The following is a 13,748-nucleotide window of genomic DNA, read 5'->3' as shown; positions in this document are numbered from 1 at the left end:
ATATACGTAGACCACTAATTATGGCATAATTTTTGTTAAACAATTCTATCCACCAGGCAGTGCTTATTCTATTAAACCTCCATAAATGAAAGTTAATATATGTGGATCACAATGGAATCAATTAAAGTAATGTTCAAAGCGTATGGTGTGTTAGATCAAAAATATCGAATAACGGTTTAATTAATAAACAGAATTTTTTTATGGAGGATAATGGTTAATCAAATCACAGTTATATAAGCTGAAAATCCAACAGAAAAATAAGATTAAAGACAATGTGCGTTTTCTAAACATACATTTAACATAATTAGAATCGACAATATGTTTCAGGAGATTTAAGCTATGACATTCTTAATGCAGAAATTAATTGATTAGTAAGAGGAAATATCTCCTGTGATAATACTAATAATAATAGTGATATCAAAATAAAAGTAATAATCATAATAGGGATAATAGGAAATAATAATAAAAAATAATGAAAATAGATATAAACATGACCGACCTGTTAATCAAAATATGCCAGTGACAGAGGTTGGTGACCCAATCGTCGTAAGTAAGATAAAAGTGACTGTAATTTACTAATTAATAGACGGTTATGATAAATAATAAATAAATAAAACTCTATTTAGAGGAACAAATCTTGTTCTGGAGATGGAAATATTGTGCATTATCCTCGCCGAATATTCATCTTTGATAATATAACCTTAAAGTTTAGGCTTTCCCGCCAAAGTCCGTATAGAGTAAAATTATGCACTGATGAATACGAAGTTGAAATTTGGGGAAATACGGAGGAGAGAAAAATGCAAAATAAATAAAAGTAATAATGATAATAATAAAAAATAATAAATAAGAATAAAAATGAGTATAAATTTGAAAATAATAGTAATAATAATGATAAATGTAAATGGGTATGAGATAGGTATAGATAAGACAATAAATATAACTGTAAAATAAAAATAAATATAAAGAATGTAAAAATAAGAATAAATATAAATATAAAATTAGAAATTAAAAATGAAACATGAAAATTAAGGATTAGAGATTATAAAGATAAATATAAATATAATTTTTTTTTTTTTTTATAAAAGGGGGGTGGGGGGGGGCGGGGGTTTGGGAGGGGGGGGGGGGAAATGGGTATGGAGGGACCAGGGGGAAAAAAGCGGGGGAGGGGGGGGGGGAGGAAAAGGGAGGGGGGGGGAGGGGGGAAAAAGAGGGGGGAAAGGGGGAGGGGGGGGGGAGGGAAGTGAAAACAAAAGGGGGAGGAGAAAAGGGGGGTGTAATTGAGGGAAGGGAAAATTGGAAGGGGAGGGGGAAGGGATGACAGAATGGGGAAAAAAAGGGTTAAATAATGGGAAATGGGTGACTACAGTGCAGGGGAGGCTTGTTTGGTTGTTGTGTATCATTAGTGTTGGTGCTCTGTATTGTGAATGTTATGAAACCTGATTGTGTAGAAATTGACTGCAGGTGATTAATTTAGGTTCTATGTGTAGGTCTGCTCGAAAAATCATCGAGCAGATGTAATTGTGACCTGATGGTTGTGGTATCAGAGATGAAAAATATGTGAATAAAAGTGACAAAATTGAAAAAAGTGACATTAAACACAAAATTAAAAGTGCACATGTGAGAAAACACAAAACAAATGTTTGTGGGTGATAAAGATGTTACCTTGATAGGTAATGTCAAAAAGTGTACCTAGTTGTTGTTCAAAACGGTCTAAAGAGTGTGTATATTCAAATAATAAGAATACTAGTGAGTACAGAATGTGTAAGAATTATAGAAATAAAAATAATGATAATAATAGAACTGGTGAAAAGTGGGGAGGAAAGGGAAAGGACGGTGAGTCAAGGAGGACACCAAGGGGGGAGTAGGTTAAAAATTGGGGTAATAGTTGTATATTGTTGAAATATACTGGTGATTTAATTTGCTATTGCAATTATTATGTTGATACATCTAATGAAAAGTGGCCTGATACACAGCATGTAATGAAAATAGGTCTTGCAGGCCGGGGTAGCACGAATTTGTTGGAGCCTAAGGAAAGGTTGAGTTAAGAAAGGGGAAAGAGAGAAAGAGAGAGAGCGCATACATTGGCGCCATCGAGATCTAAATGGCGTGTCTCAATATCACATGTAAATAATCATCATAGGAACACCGTATAGTTTATGTGTTCGTTGAGACCTGATGGAGCTAAACTTCCCAATAGGTAGGTCCACTGGCTCTCCTTTTTGAGTAGTTCCTGCATTACATCGCCCCCTCTGATTCCAAGTTTGACCTTTTCCAGGCCAAAAGCTTGCATTCGATGGGTGTTGTCATTATGGTGGAGATGAAAATGTCTGGCCACCGTGGTTATTTGTCGGAAGTTCTGCATATCCCTATCCACGTTTCGGATTGTTCCTGCATGTTCCAAAATCCGTTGTTTAAACATCCGTGTGGTTATTCCCACATATCTTTTGCCACACAGGCACTGTAGGCAATACACCACATTGGTTGTTTTGCAGTTGAAGTAATCGGAGATCCTGTGTTGGTTACCAAATTTGTCTGTGATTTCTTGTGTTGGCTTCATATAGTCACAGGCCCTGCAGGTCCCACAAGGGTATGTGCCTCTTACTGAAGGAGAGACGGAAGGGAGTCGTTGGTAATGACTTTGTACCCAATAGTCCTTTAGGTTGGGTGACCTTCTCCAGCTCATCGAGACCTTGTCTCCCAGGCTAGTTGCTAGGTCTGAGTCAGACAACAGAACATGCCAGTGTTTTTGTATACCTTCTTTAAGTTGTCTCCACTCCTGACAGAAGTCTCCCACAAATCTCAGGTCATCTTGATCCTTCACTTTCTTTTCTTGGAAGATGAGGGAATTCCTAGTTGTTTTCAAAAGGGAGTTCCGTGCCTTTTTAATGGATCTATTGCTGTAGCCTCGTTCCTTGAGACGGGCCGCTACCTCCTCACTTTTGTGTCGGTAGGTTGCCTCATCCGAACAGTTCCTCTTTAATCTTAGGAACTCCCCTTTGGGGATGTTCGCCTCCTGTTAGTGCTTCATCTACACGTTATAGCCCTGAATTTTCCAATGCCTAGCTCTTTGCAAAAGAGAGATATTGGCAAGGAAAAGCTGTATTGTACCTTTGCATTTTTCTCCCAAACGAAAGACACTAGAATGAAAATTTTAAAGCCTCCTGTTAGTGCTTCATCTACACGTTATAGCCCTGAATTTTCCAATGCCTATCTCTTTGCAAAAGAGAGATATCGGCAAGGAAAAGCTGTAATGTACCTTTGCATTTTTCTCCCAAACGAAGGACACTAGAATGAAAATTTTAAAGCCTCCTGTTAGTGCTTCATCTACACGTTATAGCCCTGAATTTTCAAATGCCTATCTCTTTGCAAAAGAGAGATATCGGCAAGGAAAAGCTGTATTGTACCTTTGCATTTTTCTCCCAAACGAAAGACACTAGAATGAAAATTTTAAAGCCTCCTGTTAGTGCTTCATCTAAACGTTATAGCCCTGAATTTTCCAATGCCTATCTCTTTGCAAAAGAGAGATATCGGCAAGGAAAAACTGTATTGTACCTTTGCATTTTTCTCCCAAACGAAAGACACTAGAATGAAAATTTTAAAGCCTCCTGTTAGTGCTTCATCTACACGTTATAGCCCTGAATTTTCCAATGCCTAGCTCTTTGCAAAAGAGAGATATTGGCAAGGAAAAGCTGTATTGTACCTTTGCATTTTTCTCCCAAACGAAAGACACTAGAATGAAAATTTTAAAGTCTACTGTTAGTGCTTCATCTACACGTTATAGCCCTGAATTTTCCAATGCCTAGCTCTTTGCAAAAGAGAGATATTGGCAAGGAAAAGCTGTATTGTACCTTTGCATTTTTCTCCCAAACGAAAGACACTAGAATGAAAATTTTAAAGCCTCCTGTTAGTGCTTCATCTACACGATATAGCCCTGAATTTTCCAATGCCTATCTCTTTGCAAAAGAGAGATATCGGCAAGGAAAAGCTGTATTGTACCTTTGCATTTTTCTCCCAAACGAAGGACACTAGAATGAAAATTTTAAAGCCTCCTGTTAGTGCTTCATCTACACGTTATAGCCCTGAATTTTCCAATGCCTATTTCTTTGCAAAAGAGAGATATCGGCAAGGAAAAGCTGTATTGTACCTTTGCATTTTTCTCCCAAACGAAAGACACTAGAATGAAAATTTTAAAGCCTACTGTTAGTGCTTCATCTACACGTTATAGCCCTGAATTTTCCAATGCCTAGCTCTTTGCAAAAGAGAGATATCGGCAAGGAAAAGCTGTATTGTACCTTTGCATTTTTCTCCCAAACGAAAGACACTAGAATGAAAATTTTAAAGCCTCCTGTTAGTGCTTCATCTACACGTTATAGCCCTGAATTTTCCAATGCCTATCTCTTTGCAAAAGAGAGATATCGGCAAGGAAAAGCTGTATTGTACCTTTGTTTTTTTCTCCCAAACGAAAGACACTAGAATGAAAATTTTAAAGCCTCCTATTAGTGCTTCATCTACACGTTATAGCCCTGAATTTTCCAATGCCTATCTCTTTGCAAAAGAGAGATATCGGCAAGGAAAAGCTGCATTGTACTTTTGCATTTTTCTCCCAAACGAAAGACACTAGAATGAAAATTTTAAAGCCTCCTGTTAGTGCTTCATCTACACGTTATAGCCCTGAATTTTCCAATGCCTAGCTCTTTGCAAAAGAGAGATATTGGCAAGGAAAAGCTGTATTGTACCTTTGCATTTTTCTCCCAAACGAAAGACACTAGAATGAAAATTTAAAAGCCTCCTGTTAGTGCTTCATGTACGCGGTATAGCCCTGAATTTTCCAATGCCTAGCTCTTTGCAAAAGAGAGATATCGGCAAGGAAAAGCTGTATTGTACCTTTGCATTTTTCTCCCAAACGAAAGACACTAGAATGAAAATTTTAAAGCCTCCTGTTAGTGCTTCATCTACACGTTATAGCCCTGAATTTTCCAATGCCTATCTCTTTGCAAAAGAGAGATATCGGCAAGGAAATGCTGTATTGTACCTTTGCATTTTTCTCCCAAACGAAAGACACTAGAATGAAAATTTTAAAGCCTCCTGTTAGTGCTTCATCTACACGTTATAGCCCTGCATTTTCCAATGCCTATCTCTTTGCAAAAGAGAGATATCGGCAAGGAAAAGCTGCATTGTACTTTTGCATTTTTCTCCCAAACGAAAGACACTAGAATGAAAATTTTAAAGCCTCCTGTTAGTGCTTCATCTACACGTTATTGCCCTGAATTTTCCAATGCCTAGCTCTTTGCAAAAGAGAGATATTGGCAAGGAAAAGCTGTATTGTACCTTTGCATTTTTCTCCCAAACGAAAGACACTAGAATGAAAATTTTAAAGCCTCCTGTTAGTGCTTCATCTACACGTTATAGCCCTGAATTTTCCAATGCCTATCTCTTTGCAAAAGAGAGATATCGGCAAGGAAAAACTGTATTGTACCTTTGCATTTTTCTCCCAAACGAAAGACACTAGAATGAAAATTTTAAAGCCTCCTGTTAGTGCTTCATCTACACGTTATAGCCCTGAATTTTCCAATGCCTATCTCTTTGCAAAAGAGAGATATCGGCAAGGAAAAGCTGTATTGTACCTTTGCATTTTTCTCCCAAACGAAGGACACTAGAATGAAAATTTTAAAGCCTCCTATTAGTGCTTCATCTACACGTTATAGCCCTGAATTTTCCAATGCCTATCTCTTTGCAAAAGAGAGATATCGGCAAGGAAAAGCTGTATTGTACCTTTGCATTTTTCTCCCAAACGAAGTACACTAGAATGAAAATTTTAAAGCCTCCTGTTAGTGCTTCATCTACACGTTATAGCCCTGAATTTTCCAATGCCTATCTCTTTGCAAAAGAGAGATATCGGCAAGGAAATGCTGTATTGTACCTTTGCATTTTTCTCCCAAACGAAAGACACTAGAATGAAAATTTTAAAGCCTCCTGTTAGTGCTTCATCTACACGTTATAGCCCTGCATTTTCCAATGCCTATCTCTTTGCAAAAGAGAGATATCGGCAAGGAAAAGCTGCATTGTACTTTTGCATTTTTCTCCCAAACGAAAGACACTAGAATGAAAATTTTAAAGCCTCCTGTTAGTGCTTCATCTACACGTTATAGCCCTGAATTTTCCAATGCCTAGCTCTTTGCAAAAGAGAGATATTGGCAAGGAAAAGCTGTATTGTACCTTTGCATTTTTCTCCCAAACGAAAGACACTAGAATGAAAATTTTAAAGCCTACTGTTAGTGCTTCATCTACACGTTATAGCCCTGAATTTTCCAATGCCTAGCTCTTTGCAAAAGAGAGATATCGGCAAGGAAAAGCTGTATTGTACCTTTGCATTTTTCTCCCAAACGAAAGACACTAGAATGAAAATTTTAAAGCCTCCTGTTAGTGCTTCATCTACACGTTATAGCCCTGAATTTTCCAATGCCTATCTCTTTGCAAAAGAGAGATATCGGCAAGGAAAAGCTGTATTGTACCTTTGCTTTTTTCTCCCAAACGAAAGACACTAGAATGAAAATTTTAAAGCCTCCTATTAGTGCTTCATCTACACGTTATAGCCCTGAATTTTCCAATGCCTATCTCTTTGCAAAAGAGAGATATCGGCAAGGAAAAGCTGCATTGTACTTTTGCATTTTTCTCCCAAACGAAAGACACTAGAATGAAAATTTTAAAGCCTCCTGTTAGTGCTTCATCTACACGTTATAGCCCTGAATTTTCCAATGCCTAGCTCTTTGCAAAAGAGAGATATTGGCAAGGAAAAGCTGTATTGTACCTTTGCATTTTTCTCCCAAACGAAAGACACTAGAATGAAAATTTAAAAGCCTCCTGTTAGTGCTTCATCTACACGGTATAGCCCTGAATTTTCCAATGCCTAGCTCTTTGCAAAAGAGAGATATCGGCAAGGAAAAGCTGTATTGTACCTTTGCATTTTTCTCCCAAACGAAAGACACTAGAATGAAAATTTTAAAGCCTCCTGTTAGTGCTTCATCTACACGTTATAGCCCTGAATTTTCCAATGCCTATCTCTTTGCAAAAGAGAGATATCGGCAAGGAAATGCTGTATTGTACCTTTGCATTTTTCTCCCAAACGAAAGACACTAGAATGAAAATTTTAAAGCCTCCTGTTAGTGCTTCATCTACACGTTATAGCCCTGCATTTTCCAATGCCTATCTCTTTGCAAAAGAGAGATATCGGCAAGGAAAAGCTGCATTGTACTTTTGCATTTTTCTCCCAAACGAAAGACACTAGAATGAAAATTTTAAAGCCTCCTGTTAGTGCTTCATCTACACGTTATTGCCCTGAATTTTCCAATGCCTAGCTCTTTGCAAAAGAGAGATATTGGCAAGGAAAAGCTGTATTGTACCTTTGCATTTTTCTCCCAAACGAAAGACACTAGAATGAAAATTTTAAAGCCTCCTGTTAGTGCTTCATCTACACGTTATAGCCCTGAATTTTCCAATGCCTATCTCTTTGCAAAAGAGAGATATCGGCAAGGAAAAACTGTATTGTACCTTTGCATTTTTCTCCCAAACGAAAGACACTAAAATGAAAATTTTAAAGCCTCCTGTTAGTGCTTCATCTACACGTTATAGCCCTGAATTTTCCAATGCCTATCTCTTTGCAAAAGAGAGATATCGGCAAGGAAAAGCTGTATTGTACCTTTGCATTTTTCTCCCAAACGAAGGACACTAGAATGAAAATTTAAAAGCCTCCTGTTAGTGCTTCATCTACACGGTATAGCCCTGAATTTTCCAATGCCTATCTCTTTGCAAAAGAGAGATATCGGCAAGGAAAAGCTGTATTGTACCTTTGCATTTTTCTCCCAAACGAAAGACACTAGAATGAAAATTTTAAAGCCTCCTGTTAGTGCTTCATCTACACGTTATAGCCCTGAATTTTCCAATGCCTAGCTCTTTGCAAAAGAGAGATATTGTGCTTCCTAGCTGTTTTTTATAAAATCACTTAATTAAATCTAACTCTGATTACGTCAGAGAAGGCCAGGTACCCTACACCATAAGAGGGGGTTTGAAATTTTGACTTGTCTACTTAAAGATCACCAAAATCTGATGACAAGGTCAATTACATCCCTGGGTGGGATTGAACCTCCAACCTTTTGGTTAATAGCCCATGTAAGTGCAAGAAATCCTGAAGCACTCACTCATCATGGGGAAAGTACCAATGTGTATCTTGATTATTGACTTTTTAAAGTTTTTCTAGGAAACGTTCTAGATGAATGATTATTAGCCTTTGTCAGTATTGACTTTTGCAAGGTGTCTCTGTGGCGCAATCAGTTAGTGTGTAAGGCTATTAACCAAAAGGTTGGTGGTTCAATCCCACCCAGGGACTTAATTGACCTTGTTATCAGATTTTGGTGATCTTTAAGTAGACAAGTCAAAATTTCAAACCCACTGTTATGGTGTAGGGTACCTGGCCTTCTCTGATGTTTAGATTTGATTCAGTGATTTTATAAAAACAGCTAGGAAGCACAATTTAGCAGTGGGTTGCAGAGAAAAAGAAATATGCTGGCAGAAAAATCCAATTGAGTGATTAAACAGCTCTTCATTTTCTGGCTTTATTTTTATACTAACAAATTTGTTCTCTGAAAAGTGTCCACAAAGCCAAGTCTCTGATTAACACCTTTGTAGGGATGGTTTTTCACCTATTACTAAATTAAACTTGCTTCATTGGAAAGGCAGCAAGATGCATCCTCATTTCAATGTCTACTGAAATAATACAGGTTGACACCAGGAAACATTAACGCCACTGCATCCTTGCTGCTTTCGCATGTGGAAGTCTGTTTAATGTGAAAACAAGGTGATATCTAATTAGCACACAGGTAAGGAATTAAGAAAATCTTTATTTAAGGGTGAAGATGTTTCTCACAAAATCGTTGCCCCAATGCATCATTGAAATTCAAGCTGGAAAGATGATTTTAATATATCACTTGTACATTTTGCATTGCTCTTCTGGTGACAATGTAGTTTGTTTTGTCAATTACCATTTTAATAATCGGGTAAAGAAAATTAATTGGATTTTTGAAAGAAAACAATACTGTCAATATACTATTAAAACAAATTAAAATGGTAAAAGTTATTGTACTTTAAGTAAAAATAAAAGAGCAAAAATATCAATCCCAGTTTTTGATTACTTTAATTAACAAAAAAAAATGCACATAGCAGAGGATAGTTTCGATCAATCAACCTCTGGGTTATGGGCCCAGCATGCTTCCATTGCACTACTCTGCTGCTCATGGAAGTGTAAGAGATCCTGAAGACTAAATTGATTAAAGGCCTAAAAGTACTGGACTATAAGGAAAGACTTACTAGGCTGAATATTTATACACTAGAAAAGAGGTGCCTAAGAGGAGATATTATTAATATCTTCAAATATGTAAAGATACATAACAAAGAGTTATCAGAGGAATTATTTATTAAACGAACACGTGGTCACTCGCTGCGACTGGAGGAAAGTTCAGAACGCAATGGAGGAAAGGTTTCTTCACTGTTAGGGCAATCAGGATGTGGAATTCCCTGCCAGGGAAGGTGGTAATGGCGGACTCTGTAATTGGATTTAAAAAAGGAATGGATACATTTCTGAATGAAAAAGCTATCCAAGGTTATAATACTTAAAATATCAACATGGTTAATCCGGGGGTAACATGAGTTATAGTAGCTAACTAGTCATAAAACATTATTCAGCAAGTATGTAGAATCATCACAACTTAAAACAGGTTGAACACGATGGGCAATTTGCCTCTATTCAACCTCAAAAACTATGTTACTATATTACTATGTTATTGTAGTATACAGAACACCACAATGCAATGAGCAGTGATAGTGAGCACTGATGAGGATACTAGAACTGACACTGAGCAGCAAGATGCAGCACTGGACTATTAGTAATGTACTGTAGTATGCTGAGTACCACAATGCAGCACAAGACAATGAGCAGTGATACTGAGCACTGATGAGGATACTACTGAGAACTGACACTGAGCAGGAGAGACACACTACTAGTATTACTGAGCAGCAATAAGTAACCACTGATACTGAGCACTGATATTGAGATTTCCACTGAGAGAACATAGCCACGTCCTCTCCGCTCTCTCTTCAATGCACGAGTAAAAATGGCAGCAACGCGCAGCTCTTTATATGGAATCCGAATCTCGCGAGAATCCGACAGCGGGATGATGACATTTTCCCTTGTTCAGGTTTTCCGAGTCAGGCGGGAACAACCGAGCCTGCCTCGGACCAGTGTAAACAACGTGGAGTTCGTGGGGAATTCGGTTCTCGGAGAACCGAACCCGCTCCTCTCTACCTTATACCCATCAATTTTTTTATTTTCAATCTAAGCCCCTGCAGTTTTCTGTAAGCATCTGCTTCGCTATGATGATCAACAAGTCACAAGGGCAAACACTCAGGGTTTGAGGCGTAGATCTTAGGACCAGCTGCTACAAGCATGGCAGAGGTGTCACTATCACTGGTGACACCCAGAGAGGTGGCGAGGGAGATTGTAATGCAGTGCGCGCAGATAAGCAGCGCAATGGTAAAAAGGAGGCATGGTTTCATAGGTAGGGGCGTGGCCTGGTGGCCTGAATCTACATTTTGTTGCTCCGGGTGTCCCGGGGGTTGGGGGCTGCACCCGGGGACTAGTGTGTGAGCGGTGCTGGCTCCTGCACAGTGACAGGGCATGGCCACCCAGCATGACGCCTCCCTTCTTGACCATGCTGTAATTGCAGTCGCACTGCAGTTCAGCGTGATCATAAAAAATGGTGTAGGCTCCTGCTGGTGCAGACTGTATGTGCGCGCAGGAAGCCGCCACCATTTTTGTGATCACAGCGGCTGAATGTGATGTCATACAGCCGCTGTGACCACGCCCCCTGTGTCTCCTCCGTTGCAGACCCCATTTTGAAGCCTTGCCCCCGCACCGCTCCATCCCTGACTTGGAAATGGAGTGTTGCTGACCCACCTCTCCCCCCCTTCCCCGCCCCGATTGACAGGCAGAGGCGATCACATTCTCTGCGGGGTGCCGCAGAAAATGCAGGCACATGCGTATGCTCTTAGCAATTTTTGCAGTTGGATCGCTTATTGCGATTGCAATCCAACCTGAATCAGGCCCTATTACCTATCACAATGCGCTGCGGGCAGTACAAAATTGGGTTAATATAGGAGAAAAACCCCCAGACCTGTGCTCCTTAACTGTACCTGGTGGCTAGTGGAGCGGCTGCCCAGTAATCAGTGTCCACCGCAGTGCGCACACGGCCCACCCCCTACGGCCTCGCTCCCCTTCATCAGCAGCCTCGTGATCCGGAAGGGTGGTGTGTGTGTGACTGACCTTAGGATGAAACCGGAGCCTCCGCTGCAGTGACCCAGCAACCAGGGCACGGGAGTATACAGCGCCACTGGGAGTGATGAAGCTGCAGTAAAGATGTCTATTAGACCTAGCCTGCTGCAGCCCTTGTAGATTCTCATAAAACAAGTTCTTCTTTTCTTGTCAAAATTAATAGCTAAGAATAGGCTGCCTGAGGCAGGCCCCTGTTAATTGGCCTGCTACTGAAGGCACCAACTACAAACTGAGCTCCCTGTTCATGGAAGCGGGGTTATAGAGGAGAATGCACTGAGCTTCTTGGGAACAGTCAAAAGCTTTGAGCCGGTTGGTGCCTCAGATCAAGATCCTACTCTACACCCCAATGTGAATCCTTGTGGAGTCCAGTGTACCCCACAGAAGAAATTAATGTGTCACACCCATTGGCAGCAACCTTAGAATAGCTGCTGACGGGCACAATTGAGAAAGGAAGGGGGGGGGGACATTTGAATCCAGCACATAGATGCAATTCAAATATGTAATTTGTACCTTCCTATTTTAAAATATAATGGATGAACCTCACCCTGTGAGAACAATCTTCATGATCAAGAGATCTAATATGTAAAATAAGTATGAGTTGGGATAGGGCTGGGGAGGGTGGCAGCTCGGGCAGCCCCTCCCCCGTCAAGTTAAGGAGATTCAACTGAGGAAGCACAAGGGAACTCTCGTCTGGGGACAACAACTGCAGGGAGACCACATCTTTTCAGATGAACATGGGAGGGCGGAAGGCTGCCTAATACTGAAGCACCATCAAATATCAAACCATATCCAACAACTAGTACAAGCATTCCTGGGGGAAGGTCTGCAGCAGACGGATTTGCATACGGTGATGTCATCCAAGCAGTGGGCCAAAGTTGGCTGGAACCCTCATCTGCATATAAAAAGAGAAAAGGGGCATGCAGGGCATGGCGGCCTTTTGCAGTGCTTGGATGACCCCTAGTTCGCATTAAACACCCCCACCCTCCTTTGGTGTGGGGCTCATGTTGGCCATGCCCCATCCCCTGAAGCATTCATGCTGATTTCTTGCAGCAGCTGGGCACTGTAACAGCTCCAGAGCTGCTCTGTAAGGCAAGTAAAAGGGTGTGGGCCCTGCAGCACCACCTGTAGTTCGCATTGTGCGTTGGAAGGCACAAAGTAAGCAGACGGGAGGAGAAGTCAGGATAGTACACAAGGGCATCCTTTTCTCTTAGTCCGTAGAGGATGCTGGGGTCACATTAAGAACCATGGGGTATAGACGGGATCCGCAAGAGACATGGGCACTTTAAGACTTTCAAAGGGTGTGAACTGGCTCCTCCCTCTATGCCCCTCCTCCAGACTCCAGTTATAGGAACTGTGCCCAGGGAGACGGACATTTCGAGGAAAGGATTTATTGTTAAACTAAGGTGAGCATCTTACCAGCTCACACCTTAAGCATGCCGCAGAACGTGGCATTCAACAGAACACAAGCCAACGGCATGAACAATTGCAGCAAAAAGCTGACCAGAACCGTAACACAACATGTGTATAACCACAAGTAATAACTGCAGACACAGTATGGACTGGGACGGGTGCCCAGCATCCTCTACGTACTAAGAGAAAAGGATTTACCGGTAGGTATTAAAATCCTATTTTCTCATACGACCTAGAGGATGCTGGGGTCACATTAAGAACCATGGGGTTATACCAAAGCTCTTGAACGGGTGGGAGAGTGCGTACGACTCTGCAGCACCGAATGACCCAACTTGAGGTTATCATCAGCCAAGGTATCAAACTTGTAAAACTTAGCAAAAGTGTTTACTAAATAGCTGCTCGGCAAAGTTGCAATGCCGAGACTCCCCGACCAGCTGCCCAGGATGAACCCACCTTTCTAGTAGAATGGGTCTTCACCTAATTCAGTAACGGCAATCCTGCCGTGGAATGAGCATGCTGAATCTTACCACAGATCCAGCGCATAATGGTCTGCATGGAAGCAGGACACCCAATCATGTTGGGAGCATACAGGACAAACAGAGCCTCTGTTTTCCTAATCTGAACCGTTCTGGTGACATAAATTTTCAAAGTTCTGACCACAGCCAGAGACTTTGACTCAACGAAGGTGTCAGTGGCCAAAGGCACCATGTGGAAAGATGAACCACCTTCGGCAGAAATTGTTGACGTGTCCTCAATTCTGCTCTATCTTCATGAAAGATCAAATAAAGGCTCTTGTGATACTGCATGGTTTGTACTGTTTTCCATGTGCTCCCAGATCTTTCAAGCAAGTAGCATGGTCAAGAAAGTTCTGTTTGAAAAGAAACAAACATTTACTGTCATTGTTATGCAAATAAACTTACATTAAAGCTAACAAGAAAGCACACTCGTTCTGTCTTTA

The sequence above is a fragment of the Pseudophryne corroboree genome, unplaced genomic scaffold, assembly GCF_028390025.1.
Source record: "Pseudophryne corroboree isolate aPseCor3 unplaced genomic scaffold, aPseCor3.hap2 scaffold_475, whole genome shotgun sequence".
Classification (NCBI taxonomy): Eukaryota; Metazoa; Chordata; class Amphibia; order Anura; family Myobatrachidae; genus Pseudophryne; species Pseudophryne corroboree.
The sequence above is the reverse complement of the archived record's forward strand: the minus strand, read 5'-3'. Positions refer to the sequence as shown.